The following is a 12,410-nucleotide window of genomic DNA, read 5'->3' on the forward strand; positions in this document are numbered from 1 at the left end:
GTGTGGCTGTGGCTGTGGCAAGGGACTAAGGATTTGCCGGAATTGTGTTTGGTAAACATTTTTCGGCTCTCTGTTGTTTTTAATAAGAAAATTGGCCAAAGGCCACACACACACGCTCACACACAATACAGTGCAGAGGAAGAGGGACGAAGGACTCTTCTTCCGGGCAGATTGCTTTTAAATTTTGGCTGGGCTGTTGTTTCTTTTGTTTGTTTGTTTTCTTTACTTTTCCGTTCTGTTCTGTTCTGTTGCGTTCTTTATTTTGCTAGTGATTTATGTGTTTGTTTTGGGTCTCTCTGTGGGTCAAGCCGTGGATGAGTAGAACCGTTTATAGGAATTAGTCGGGTAGAAGCGGCGTGGCGGCTCAGCCGAGCTCAGCTCAGCCTCCGGCAGATATTGGCAGGATTTCCAGTGCTGGCTGGCTGAGTAAACAAAAGAAGGAAAGGAGATCAAGCGAAATTATATTGAGTTGACAATTCCCGACCCTGCCAAGCCCCACTCCACCACATCGTGTCCCAAAATAAATTTCGATTCTGATCTCAAAGGAGACTCCCCACCCAATGGAAATATGCATTGAATTTCCCCCGCATTAAAATGTAAATAAATATGGAAAATATGAAATATAAAATACATATCTCGTCTCCGAGAGCAGTCTGGTAGACATGTAGAACATCAAAAGCCAACAAGCGATACAAATCACAGTCGCAATCACAGGGGACTCAGCTCCGGCCTCAGATAGCATCTGTCTGGGGGATGGGAGTGGGATGGGGGCCAACACTTATCTACACAATCTACAACCTACAATCGGCAGGGCCAAGGGGCAAGTCGGGTTAAATTCATTTTAAAACGTACACTGAAACAAAAACACCACGAAAAATGAGGCCTTTGCTAGTCTTGCTTTCCAAAATCCATTCTTGTTGGGTTCATATAAAATTGTAACGAACTGAGAGCTTTTTAAAGGCCATCCGTTCGCACAAAACAGTTCCCAATAAAGGTAGAACGTATTCCTATCAATCGTATCTAAATATGGAACAACTGATGGACTGGCCATGCTTTGCCGTTCAGTTCTCTTTTATATTATCGAATTACTTTGCATAGTTTCTTCGCTGTTTTTCTCAGTGCAGTCAGGGTCAGAGGAAAGCCACACGGGTTCTGGGTGTAATCAATTAGGCCGCTCCGAAAAGGTAAACAATTCCCGAGCCATGCCTAGACTCGAAAACTGGTCGGCCATAATGATTGCTGATGATGATGCTGCTGTTGCCGGTGACAGAGGCTCCAGTCCTCCATGGAGGGCACCCTCTGTGGAGACTCCGCGCCAAAAGAGAGTTTTAGACGAGACGGAAGGCCTTTCCAGACGCAATTCATTTATCGATAATCTCGGGCTGAGCCTCTTTAAGCCAACTGATTAATGTTGATTATTATTATCAGATCCGCGGCTGGAGGGGCTACTTTTCATTTGTTCCATTTGATTAATGAATGGGAATATGGAAAACCCCTTGTTCTCCCCTAAGACACTCGGCGAGTGTTGAAGGGGTTGGCATTTGGCATTCGGCATTCGGCGGAATAAGGGAGAGAATACTCGCATGTAAGGGCTGACAAAACGAGGAAGTGAAAACGCTCAATTAATGACTTTTTATTTTTGGGACTGATTGAAGGGGTATTGGTAGGAAAAACACAGCGAGAGTCTACACCGAGGAAGGGAGAAAAGACAGTGATGAATGCTTTCAAAATATTAACCTCTTGAGCATTGGGTGTACAAAAATCCAGAAACTCGTCAGAAAAAAGACAGAACCAGAATGTGAAAGCGTATCAAGCAACTTCGGTTCAGCTATCGTGTAATTTTCTAGTCTTTCAACTAAGAGATGGGAAATTATTCCTATGTATGTAAACATAGTATATAATATGGTGTAGTACATATGTAAAATATAGTAATATATTGCTGTTAGCAACTGAATCCCATAATCGAACAGTTCTCAGACTAGATCGGGTATGTTCATGGTACACACGTTCTCGTACAGAGAGATAAACTAATTTCCGTTTGGATAGTCCCACAACTACGAATAGATAACCTCCGACAATAAAGGATTCCATTTAAATCATAAGCAGCTCGCACTCGAAGCACCTTATTTGTCAACTGAGTTGCTCGAAAACATCTTTGACTTGGCATCTCAGCCGCACCATCTCTGCGCAGGGAAATAGCTGGAGAGGAGACGCCACCAACCGGCAGGACCTTCCCTCCAGGCTCGAGTAGAGCCAAACCAACTGACTGAATAAACGTATATTTATACAGTGCGTCTGAAAAGTGTACGAGAGCTGCAACGTAGAGGCGTAGAGCCAGGAATGGTCTCGCAGAGTGATTCAATTTAAATAGATCCGTGGTTCAGTTGGATCTGATAGCTGAAACAGCTTGACCTTTGGCAGATACAACGTATCTTGACATTGGGAAAGTGGATTCAAATTAATGACCGCTTTTCCAGTTCTCCTCACACTTAATGCACTTCCAGGCGATCCTCTTTGCACAGTAGAGGCTGGGGAAACTTTCAACTGTGTGGCAGTTATGAAACGCACTGTCTCCAGTCGAAGACGCTGTATACAACTGTCAGCCATCAACGGCGAAAGTGTTGACAAAAGCAGCCGACAACATCAGACGTCAACAGATGCGGTCCACACGAAGAACCAGCCACTTCCTCTCGCCCACACCCACATCCCTGCCTGCTCCTGCAGCTCCTGCAGCTTCTGCAGCCCCTGCCAACACCCAGCATCCATCCGAACCTACCATCAGGCGGCAGATCCAAGGTATTTTGCAGCGGAAATAAAGTGCACACAGCACAAACTTTTGAGTCTTTATGGCAGCGCGGAAAATTGTCTAGGGGGGAGAGTACGAGTTGAATTTGCCCAAGTTTGTTGAACATATTAAAAAAGTGGAGAGAAAGCGAGAGAGAGGGAGAGAGAGATGTCTTGGGCGGATAGATAGTACGACTATGTGCTATATATAGAGAAGAGGAACTGTACAAATTCGCTGCACTGCCAGCGGAAATAAAATAAATACGAAAAAATAACTAGCATTAAAAAAAGGGAGGACTTTGAAGTTGGAGTCTCCTAGTTTTCCTTTATGGTTCAGAAGTTTTTTTGTATGCGTTTTTTTTTCTCTTTCTTGTTGCACATTTTCTTCTGTGCAGCTGCTTCAGAGGGTGGGGGCATGGCTCTGTGGCTTATTTAGTATTAGCTCTGGCCCGCCTCCCGTTTCGGGCCAGAGCCGGAGAACAAACTCCCAAACATGGCAAACTAATTCCGTATGCAAACTTGGGCCCAGGCCGGGCCTTGCCGGCCTCTTCGGGTGGGTCAGAGCAGACCTCCCCAAAATGCTATTGAAATTTTGGAATTTGCAATCCTAGAAATCACGAGAACTAACTGAATTTTATGGCAAAATAATCATTGGCACTCATGTGGCCTATTGATTAGCATTTGCCCAATGCCGATTCCGAGTCCGATGCCTCTGATTCTATGATTCTCCCGGCTCCCTGCATCTCCTGGATGGCCTTATGCAAATGCTCATGTTCATGTTGCAGGTGCAACGCGCTGGCATTTGCATGCAAATTAGTTGACAACTCTCAACACTAGGCTTCGATTGGGTTCGGTTCTGGGGGTCGGCCCCACGTGGTGGGGGGCATTGAAGAGGGCTTTACAACAGGGGCGATACACACACTTAGGCTTGGAGCCAAAGTTAGAGAATTTCTGTAAACAAACAGGAAATTATTATTCTACAATTGTTGGAATTCTTGACTTCATATTTGAATAATGGCATATGTTGGTGATGAAATAATATTAAACAAATAGCCAAGAAAAGAATGAGATCAGAGGAATATTTTTCGATTCGTATGCAAAGCAAATTAAGAAAAAAGGAAATCAGAGAAGGTCTCACAAGCAAAATATAATAGCTATGTACATATATCTTATGGAAGGTCTATTGTATGGTAGTCTCAAGCAGAGTTTGAAACTGACTTGATACATATGTTTCCTGTCTGTTTGATGATTTACGAAAAGAGCTAGTAGACAAGTGGTTTTCTTCATACAGCTCTGCGGAAACTCCCTACGATTGGGGCTGAACGGAAAACTGTTCAATTATTGGGTCCTAAACACAGTAGTTGTTACCAATGTATTCCTGTATGGTCAGTGACAATTGCGATCCGCCCTGCCCATATACTTTGCTTGCAGTAGCCTTAGCCTTTTTTAAATTATTCTGGCTCTGGGTCGTGGGTGATAGAGGACTCTGATCTAAAGGGTTTTTTTTTCGTTTCTGAATATGTAGATGTAGAGTTCTATTCTAGGCGGCTGAGTCCCTAGTGCAGACACAAAACTTAAATCAAATCAAAGTCAAGGCGGGCATAAATGTAAATCTGAAATAAATTTGGGCATGCAAAAGTTTTCCTCTTCTGTTTTTTGCTGTTTCTCATGACGTTGTTGCAGTGCTACCCACGTTGTTGCTTCATTTGCATTGAAAAAAGTCCCACACAGGGAAAACTGGGAGGGGAAATCTATGTGTGGCAAGTCCTCAATTTCGTATTCCGCTCGTCGTCTGCTGCCTACTGCAAAGCGCCTTGCAATTCCTTCTTTTTCCAGGCTCTCTCTCGCTCTTTTTTAATCAATTTCTGTCAGTTGGCTGTCAGTTTGGGGCAAAACCCTCTCGGCCTCTCCAAACACAGCATACACACACATACACTCGCACTTGCACACATACCATTGGGTGTGTGTATAAATACATTTGAGGATGAGGACGTACAGGCAGAAATTATGCGCATAGATTTTCCACTTCGTGACACTGTCCGGCAGGAACGGGAAGGATTTGGTGGGTGAACTTGGTGATTTTTAATTATGATAAGTCGCCAGAGACATTTCCGTAGCCGATTAGGATCTAGAGCAAATTGTTGCAAAGAGCTGCAAACAGACAGCTGCAACAGATTTCGAATTCAGATCTATGAAGACTGCCCTGTTCCGTATATGTTCCGTATTTGTCCGGCCCGGCATTGAAAAGGCCCCCCGTTCCCGGGGGCACTCATGACTCGCGTTGATGCCACTGACCCAATGAGTTAGTTTTCAGTTTGTTCAACTCTATTGAATAGCAGAAGAGGTCAAGTAGCAGTCCCAGGGCTTTCCTACAGGGTGTCCACTGAAGAAACTAGTACAATGAGATAGGTTCAAAATTACAATGGTTTTCTTTTCGAGAGTTAAAATATCCATTTATTGGAGCACCTTGTGTCAACCCTTTGCAAAGTTTTCAGGCAAAACAAATCTCTGGACCGACCAAATCGAGTGTCTTTTGTCTCGGTTTGCACGGTATAACAAAGCCCCGACTAGGACCTTCCAACGGCAGGGGGAAACCGGAGTTCGGCGACTACTTAAGCACCTTAAAGTGCCCCACCGATTGCGTGGGCTGTGTCGGCGTCGGCACCTCCTTCAACTTTGCCTCGTGATCCGCCTTCTCCAAATCCAAATCCAAATCCAACCCCAACTCCTTCTCATCCTCCTCTACAGGCGTGCGTGACGCACTGCCTCGTTGGCATTATGTGGCTAACGATCGTGTTTGGGAGGCATCTCATCAGACGAGTCCCGTGTTCCGAGTGTGTGGTTGGATGTGGATCTGCCGCACAAGTACGTATGTATATCTGGCTGCCGTCGCAGCCGGAGCTTGTTCGTATCGCGTATCGCGTTACTTATGCAAATAATTTCAGTGGAATTGAGGAGACATGGAATCTTTGCAGCCTCCTCTGCTTCAGCTGCAGCTTCGGGTCCAACTGCAACTCCATCTCCATCTTCATTTTTCTTTTGAATAATTTTTGTGTCTTTTTCAGTTTTGTGGCCGGGGCCCCGTTGTTGTAATTTAATAACCAGGCAAGTCATATTTTCGCCTCCTGCTGCTTAAGGCCTGCGGCTCCGAAATGAATCGGAGCCCAGCCAGGAGTGGGAGGAGGTGGCGTAGGATGTTGTTGCTGCTGCTGCTGCTGCTCTTGCTGCTGCTGCTGTGGCTTTTAAAGCACTTGTGCAATAAATTAAAAAGGCGATTTCGTGTCGCCGTTGTTGCTGTTTCTGTTGCTGTTGCTGTTGCTGTTGGTGTCTCTGCCTTCAGCTCCCCTGCGCCTGGGGCTCTAGCTGTGACTGTGGCTGGGGCAGCAGCCAGCAAGTGGTGGCAGACATGCAGATTTTTGACATACTTGTTTGCATTTTGCTGCCGTGGCGGCTGCTGCTCCTCCGCTGCTGCTGCTGCAACATCAGCAACATGTCGCAGTCGCTGGCCGGCAGCAGCCTCAAGCTGTGGCGGACGGGGTAGAGGGTCGCACAAGGAAGAAGAAGATTCGTGATGGCCGAAGCTTGGATACCCTTGCCGAAGACAGCAAAGATTGCATCTTCCGAGCTATCCCCCAAATGCACAATTATCGGTAGAATTTTTTTATAAGATGGGCAAATATCTCCCTTTGTTCTCCCAAAAGTGTGCCAGAAAACGGCACATATTGATCAGAGTCGCAAAACTAACGTTGCCCCATAGAGGGTGATGCTGTCCTCTGAAATGTGCTACGTCATTTCTGTTGAAGCGGTTTTTGCAATGGAGGCACTGAGAGAAATCGTTGCGAACTTGCAAGGACCACAAAGACCCTACCGACAGTTGTCTTTCCCCGCCTCTACGAAAGGCCTAGTCCTCGGACCTTTTTACTTCATCCTTTAAATGATTCCCATGTGATTTTCCTCGCTCTACCATACACTTCGCTCAGTGTTTGGAGAATGGACGACCAGTGACATGCCACGCCCTACAACATCCCCACTATTGCAGACATGACATTGCGTTTGGTGCTCGTCATCATCATCATCGTCATCATCATCCTCATCCTCATCCTCATCCCCATCCTCGTTCTCATCATCATCCTCGCTGGCGTCTCTGACTCTGAATCCGAATCTGGACAGACGCTTAGTCCCGAGTGTTGGGTCCCCGCCTGGGTATCGTTTGTCAGCTTAGGCATGTCGCCGGCGCCGTCGCCGTCCCGTTGCCCGTGTCGTTCCCCCAGCGGGAGCGAGATGTTTAACATACCCGTAGAAAATTGTTTTTCAACTGCAGCGTCAGGATTTATGCGGTCCACGTCCAGTGGGGGTCGGGTCCACTCTCTGCTCCTCGCGTTGGCCATTTAGTGGCTGCCAGTCACGCTATGATTTGACCCACTTTTCGGGGAGACACTTTCCGGGGACCGGGCACCGACACATAAGCCGACACATAATGAGCCCGATGCTAAGCTGAAAAGTGACTACAGTCCCGGAATGGGAGTCTGCACCTGCAGCTGCGATTCACGATGTGATTCTCGATCCACATTGGCACCTGTGGCGGTGGCGGTGGCGGTAACCGAGAGAGACCTTTTGTCCTGTCAGCCGACAATAAGCTTGGGATTCCCCTCTGCCTCCGTCTCGGAACCAACAAACATCCAAAATACAGCTTGGGCCAAAGTCACAGCAGGCCGTCGGATCGGACAAATTGTTGGGTAGTGCTGGGATGCACCGAACTGGAGGGGGGACCAGAGAAAGAAATGCAAAATTATGACAACTGCATTTGCAGTAAGCCAGCCTCGGACTCGGACTCGGCAACAGTGGCAGCCTGGCGGGAGGTCTCCAGTCCGAGTCCCCGGCTCGACTCCCAGTTCTGAGCTCTGAGTTCCGAGCTCCGAGCTCCAGTTGCAGTTGCAAGTGTCAAAGTTAACTCGAAATTATTGTTGGCTAAACTTTTGTGGCGCTTAGGTCTGCTGCCTCCTGGCTGCTGCTCCTGGCCCCTACTCGTGACCCTCTGCTTCTACTCTGCACAGAATTTATTGTCTGTGGTGTTGGCCAATTGCAGTTTTTGTCTTGTGTCCCTGGCCCGGGCTTAATCAACTGCAATTGCTGCAGTTTTGCGGTGGTGCTGTCCTCAACAGTTTTGAATTTTCATTCAACTGGCGGGACAAATCTTTTATTCTCTCCGCTCCGTCCTCTTCCGCAATTTCAGGCCTGACTGCAGAAGCATTACAAAGTTTTGATTGTTGCTGCGACACGAACAAGAGAATGTTCTTAGTCCCTCCGCCTCCCCCTTCCCCAGGATCCATTTAGTGGCTGCTGGCGAAGCAAGTTTTTATGGCTTTTGGTCTGGATAAATCTGTCACTGGACAGATCTGACCCTTGCAACCGAGGGCTTTGCTAAATCCAAGTCCATCTACCAGAAATCTGTCTTTGTGCCCTAGCAACGTACAGTTCAATCATTATATTCATAATCATATTTTGATACGGATGATACGGATTCCCTCTTTGTGCGTGCGGGGTACCCTTGAAAAGGCAATCTTCCACTTAACCCAACGGTTGACCTCAATTAAACCGTATCTAATCCGATTTCCACACACAAACACAAACACAGTCCCAGGCACTCACTTTGTTTTAACCTAATCACCTTGGCAGTTCGATGCTGGGCCCTTCGTCCCTTTCTTTTCTACCTGAGCGGGAAACATTCCAATTCCAATTTTCTATTTCCGAATCGTGACCTTTCATAAAGACAGCGTGACACTTTCAGCGGGCTGACAGGCACGCCCCTTTCGGGAGAATACGTACCAGTACATGGATGTGTGTATTTTTCAATTTTCGAGCTGTCAGCCCTGCTGAGAGGCAATCAGTGTCTGGGCTACGCCTAGGAATCCGACGCACATGCGGGAGGATCATCCGTGACACGGCTTTGTGGTTTCGTGAGCAGCAGCTGGAGGTCTTCTTCAAAGGTTTCCGTTGCTCTTTTATTTGGATTTTTTTTGAGTGGGAATGGATTGGGATATCTCGTTCGGGGGAATCTCTTAACTCTTCCTTTAAGCGATTCGTATTCGCACTCGTCCAGCCCAGCCCGAAACCATTAAACAGAATGCAAAACTCTTTCAAGACGGCACATACGATAAACTCGCATAACATGCGCATAAAAATGCACAAAGTTGCAGGTCCACCGCCAGGACCAGAGGCAGGACATGGACCGGGTCCAGGCCCAGCTCGCACTCAACTCAAACTTTGATAATAATGACGCTGCATAAATTGCATTTTAATGTCAACAAAGAGACAAATATTATAATATCCCCCTGGAGGCAATGGAGACGGGCCGTGAGTGCATCTCAGACCAGACCCCAAAGACCTCCGGTGCCGCGGCAGCCCCAGCCCAGCCCCAGCCCCATACCCAGCCCCAGCTCCCAGCTCCCATCTCCGAGCCGAGCCCCCGCTCCAACCAGATGTCAAAGTGCGAACGCAAACGTGGAGAATTATTTGCGGTTGGCGAAAGATATTTCCTGTGGCTGGGACAACTTTCCATGCCGCATGCCACATGCAACTTGCCGCAATCTAATGGAAATTTATGTTGAAAGCATGCCTATCCAGCTGCTCTCCTCCCAGCCACCGCCTGCCCGTGTCTCTCCTCTGCATCTGACTAACAGTTGACTGTTGACTGGTTAGCGGACGGCACAGACAACGCCTGCAACAGCAACAGCAACAGCCACAATTTGTAGGCATTTTCATATTGAACTGACCAAAAAGACAACCTCAGGAATTGCACTGTGCAACCGGCCACGCGGCTGGACTCGGAATTAAGCTAAACACTGTGTCTTCTCTATTTGAGTATCACACTTTTTCTAGTTACTTAGTACTTACGATACGAGCATTCAACCCGTATTTCCTTTGAAGAGAGGCTCTTCGGTGCCGATTTTGCTGCTCAGTGTAAATTTCGATACGAGTCTCGGAGGTCGGCGGAAGAAGAGGGGAAATGTAATTTCGCAATTATTTGCTGGCCATGGCCATAACTCACAGACTTGTCAACAGGGGAGGGCTGGGAGGCAGGGAGCCCGGGGATGGGAGCGTGGGTGCCGTCACCAGACCTAACCCCGCTGACCCCGTCTTCTCCGCTCGGGCTGGCTGTCTCCCTTGTGGCCAGTAGATTTTTGCGGCCTGCACGTTTCCAATGCCTGAACTTTGACACACATTCTCCGCTTCTCCTCGGACTCCTCCGGCTCTTGCTCTGGCTCCGACTCTTACTCCTACTCTGAGTCCCGCCCAGCTCTTTGTGCAGCGCCCATTTAATTGATAATCGCAGACCAGAGACGGAGAGAAATATGCTCCACGTTGGAGCCTGTGCCTTTGGGGCGTGTGCCGTGAAAGTTTTCCTAGCTTTCGGTGGGAAGCAGAAACAGGGGAATAAGTCTGCCCTGCCTTGGATCTTGGTTTTGGGAAAGGAAAGGGTTTAGCCCATCGGGTGCATGGAATATGGAAGTGGTCTTACTACCTGTGTTCCCCTCCATTTTGTTTCTTTTTCCTCCCATGGCTCTCATGGCTATCTCATGACCCGTAGACCGTCTCCTGACACGATCAGCCTGTTCAGATAAGGATTATAAATCATTTCCACAGTATTTTCCACACAAACAAACACACACCAGATAATAAATCAAAGGGAGAAAACTGTCATTTGGCGCCAGCAACCACCGTAAAGACAATTTTTAGAGATATTCTCACATGTAAGCAGCTCCGAACAGATGATTAATGTAAACGCTACGCGTTTATGATAAACATTCAAAAAGTAATTTGCATAATTATGCGACAGGGCCCTTTGTCTTGGGGAGAATCAGGCAGCACAGGAGTTCGGGCTGGCTGCCGCTACCTTTTTACAATAATCCGCGTTGGCAGCTCCAGCTCCAGCAACGGCTCCAGCAAGGGCTCCAGCCCCCCCCCGAGTACTTGTAAATTATCGATAAGCGCATCGATAGCTGCCCTGCACCTGACCATAAATCACGGTTTTTCTTTCGAAGCGCTCTTATCAGGAGCTGCCCTACATGCGCCCTACATGCGATAAGCGAAACGCACACAAAGAGGTAATCGCTGACCCGAAATCTCCTCGAATTGCTTCATTACAGGCCACAGTCCACCTCCTTTCCAGAGAACTTTTTGCCATCCACTCGTAAAAAGATAGCGAGCGGGGACGCTGGGACGAAGGGACGCAGGAACGCAGGAACGCAAGGACGGAGAAAAGGTGCTGGCTGACTGCCTTTTTAATTGATTGCTCTCGGCCTCATCCAATGTCTTGCATTATTATCACAACAGGGCAATCTCGCTTTGGAATACAACAAGAGAACAACAGCAAACACGATAAATAACAGCTCGCAGCGGGTACCAGAGAGGCCGACTCGCGACCCTTTCTAGGGTCTGGTTCTGGGTAAGGGTATGGGCATCTTCTTGCTGCTTCGGTCCACACTACGTGCCCGGGCTGCCCAAGGTTTGGGCCATAATGAACCCTTTCTCTCCTCGCCAGCCCGTCTCTGGACCGTCTCTGGACCTTCTCTGGATCGGGTGCGATAAACATCAAGCATCGTTAGTCTTTCACTCCGTCTTTGAGACCAGTCTCGAGCTCCAACTCAAACCCCATCTCCATTTCCATCTGGGTTCTTGTTTTGATTGCCAGTCTTGCCTCTCTCTGTCTCAAGAGAGAAAGAGAAAGAGTGAGGGGCAGATCTGGGTGGATTCTCTGTGTGTTCTTAACGAGCTTGTACTTGGGCTATCGATTAAGCGATTCCAATCGCATGGATCCGACCATTTTCACTTATCCACCGGCTCCAGCAGGAAGCGCGTTATTAAGTGTTTTATAATTTGCTCTACCAGAAGGAGCTTTGCTCCAAAAACTTCATCAACTTAATTTTGTTTACAAATTACAGACGCTTGGGCATGGAAGGAAAGGAGGAAGAGATAAAACTGTCTTCTGCCTGCGGCTTAGTCAGCTGTCAGCACTTGATAGTTGGCTGAAGGCCCTGCCCCTGCCCCTGCCCCGCCCCTACCCAGAAACCAGATCGAGCCACACCCAGGGATGGAGCCACCAACATATGTGTCGTCATTCCCTTTCGTCGCTGGCATTATTTTGACAGTTCATTTGTCACATCTCTTGATTTGACGGAGCTGCGGTCGCGGTCTGGTCGGATCTGGTCTGGTTCTGGTGTTGGTGCAGAATAGGAGCAGGGTAGCATCCAACATAACAATAAGCCCTTATCGCCCCTACCGCCCTTGCCAGATGTGTGAAAGTCGCCAGTCACGTCACCATTTTTCTGCCACTTGAATGCAGGAAAAAGGCGTGTCGCGGCCCTTGATCACAAAGGAAATCTTAATTGAAGTTTAACAACAGTTCACGTCTTTATATGCCCTTGTGAAGGGACTTCTCCTAAACGGATTTAATGCATTCCCAAAATCGCAGCCACACTGGACTGGCAGTCTCATCCAATGACAATAGCTCATAAAAATTCTAATCAGCCAGAGACTGGCTCAAACAGAGACCCGGTTAAATGGAAATTTATTGCCCCAACTGGTATTTGTTTACCCCGTCCTTTGTGCGTGCCCTGCCTCATAAT

General features: G+C 47.8%; 1 long non-coding RNA gene across 2 annotated transcripts; it reads left to right on the forward strand.

The window, feature by feature from the left end:
• Positions 1–10,428: 10,428 nt before the first annotated feature.
• On the forward strand, positions 10,429–11,821 carry LOC117188567. 2 transcript variants are annotated; one of them, XR_004472662.1, is made up of 5 exons: positions 10,430–10,535; positions 10,622–10,889; positions 10,955–11,047; positions 11,119–11,230; positions 11,327–11,820. It is a non-coding gene; the product is annotated as an uncharacterized LOC117188567 (long non-coding RNA). The 2 variants fall into 2 exon arrangements; XR_004472661.1 differs by having other exon boundaries at positions 10,429–10,535; positions 10,622–11,047; positions 11,327–11,821.
• Positions 11,822–12,410: the final 589 nt, after the last annotated feature.

This window comes from Drosophila miranda, chromosome 4 (genome assembly GCF_003369915.1).
Source record: "Drosophila miranda strain MSH22 chromosome 4, D.miranda_PacBio2.1, whole genome shotgun sequence".
Taxonomy (NCBI): domain Eukaryota; kingdom Metazoa; phylum Arthropoda; class Insecta; order Diptera; family Drosophilidae; genus Drosophila; species Drosophila miranda.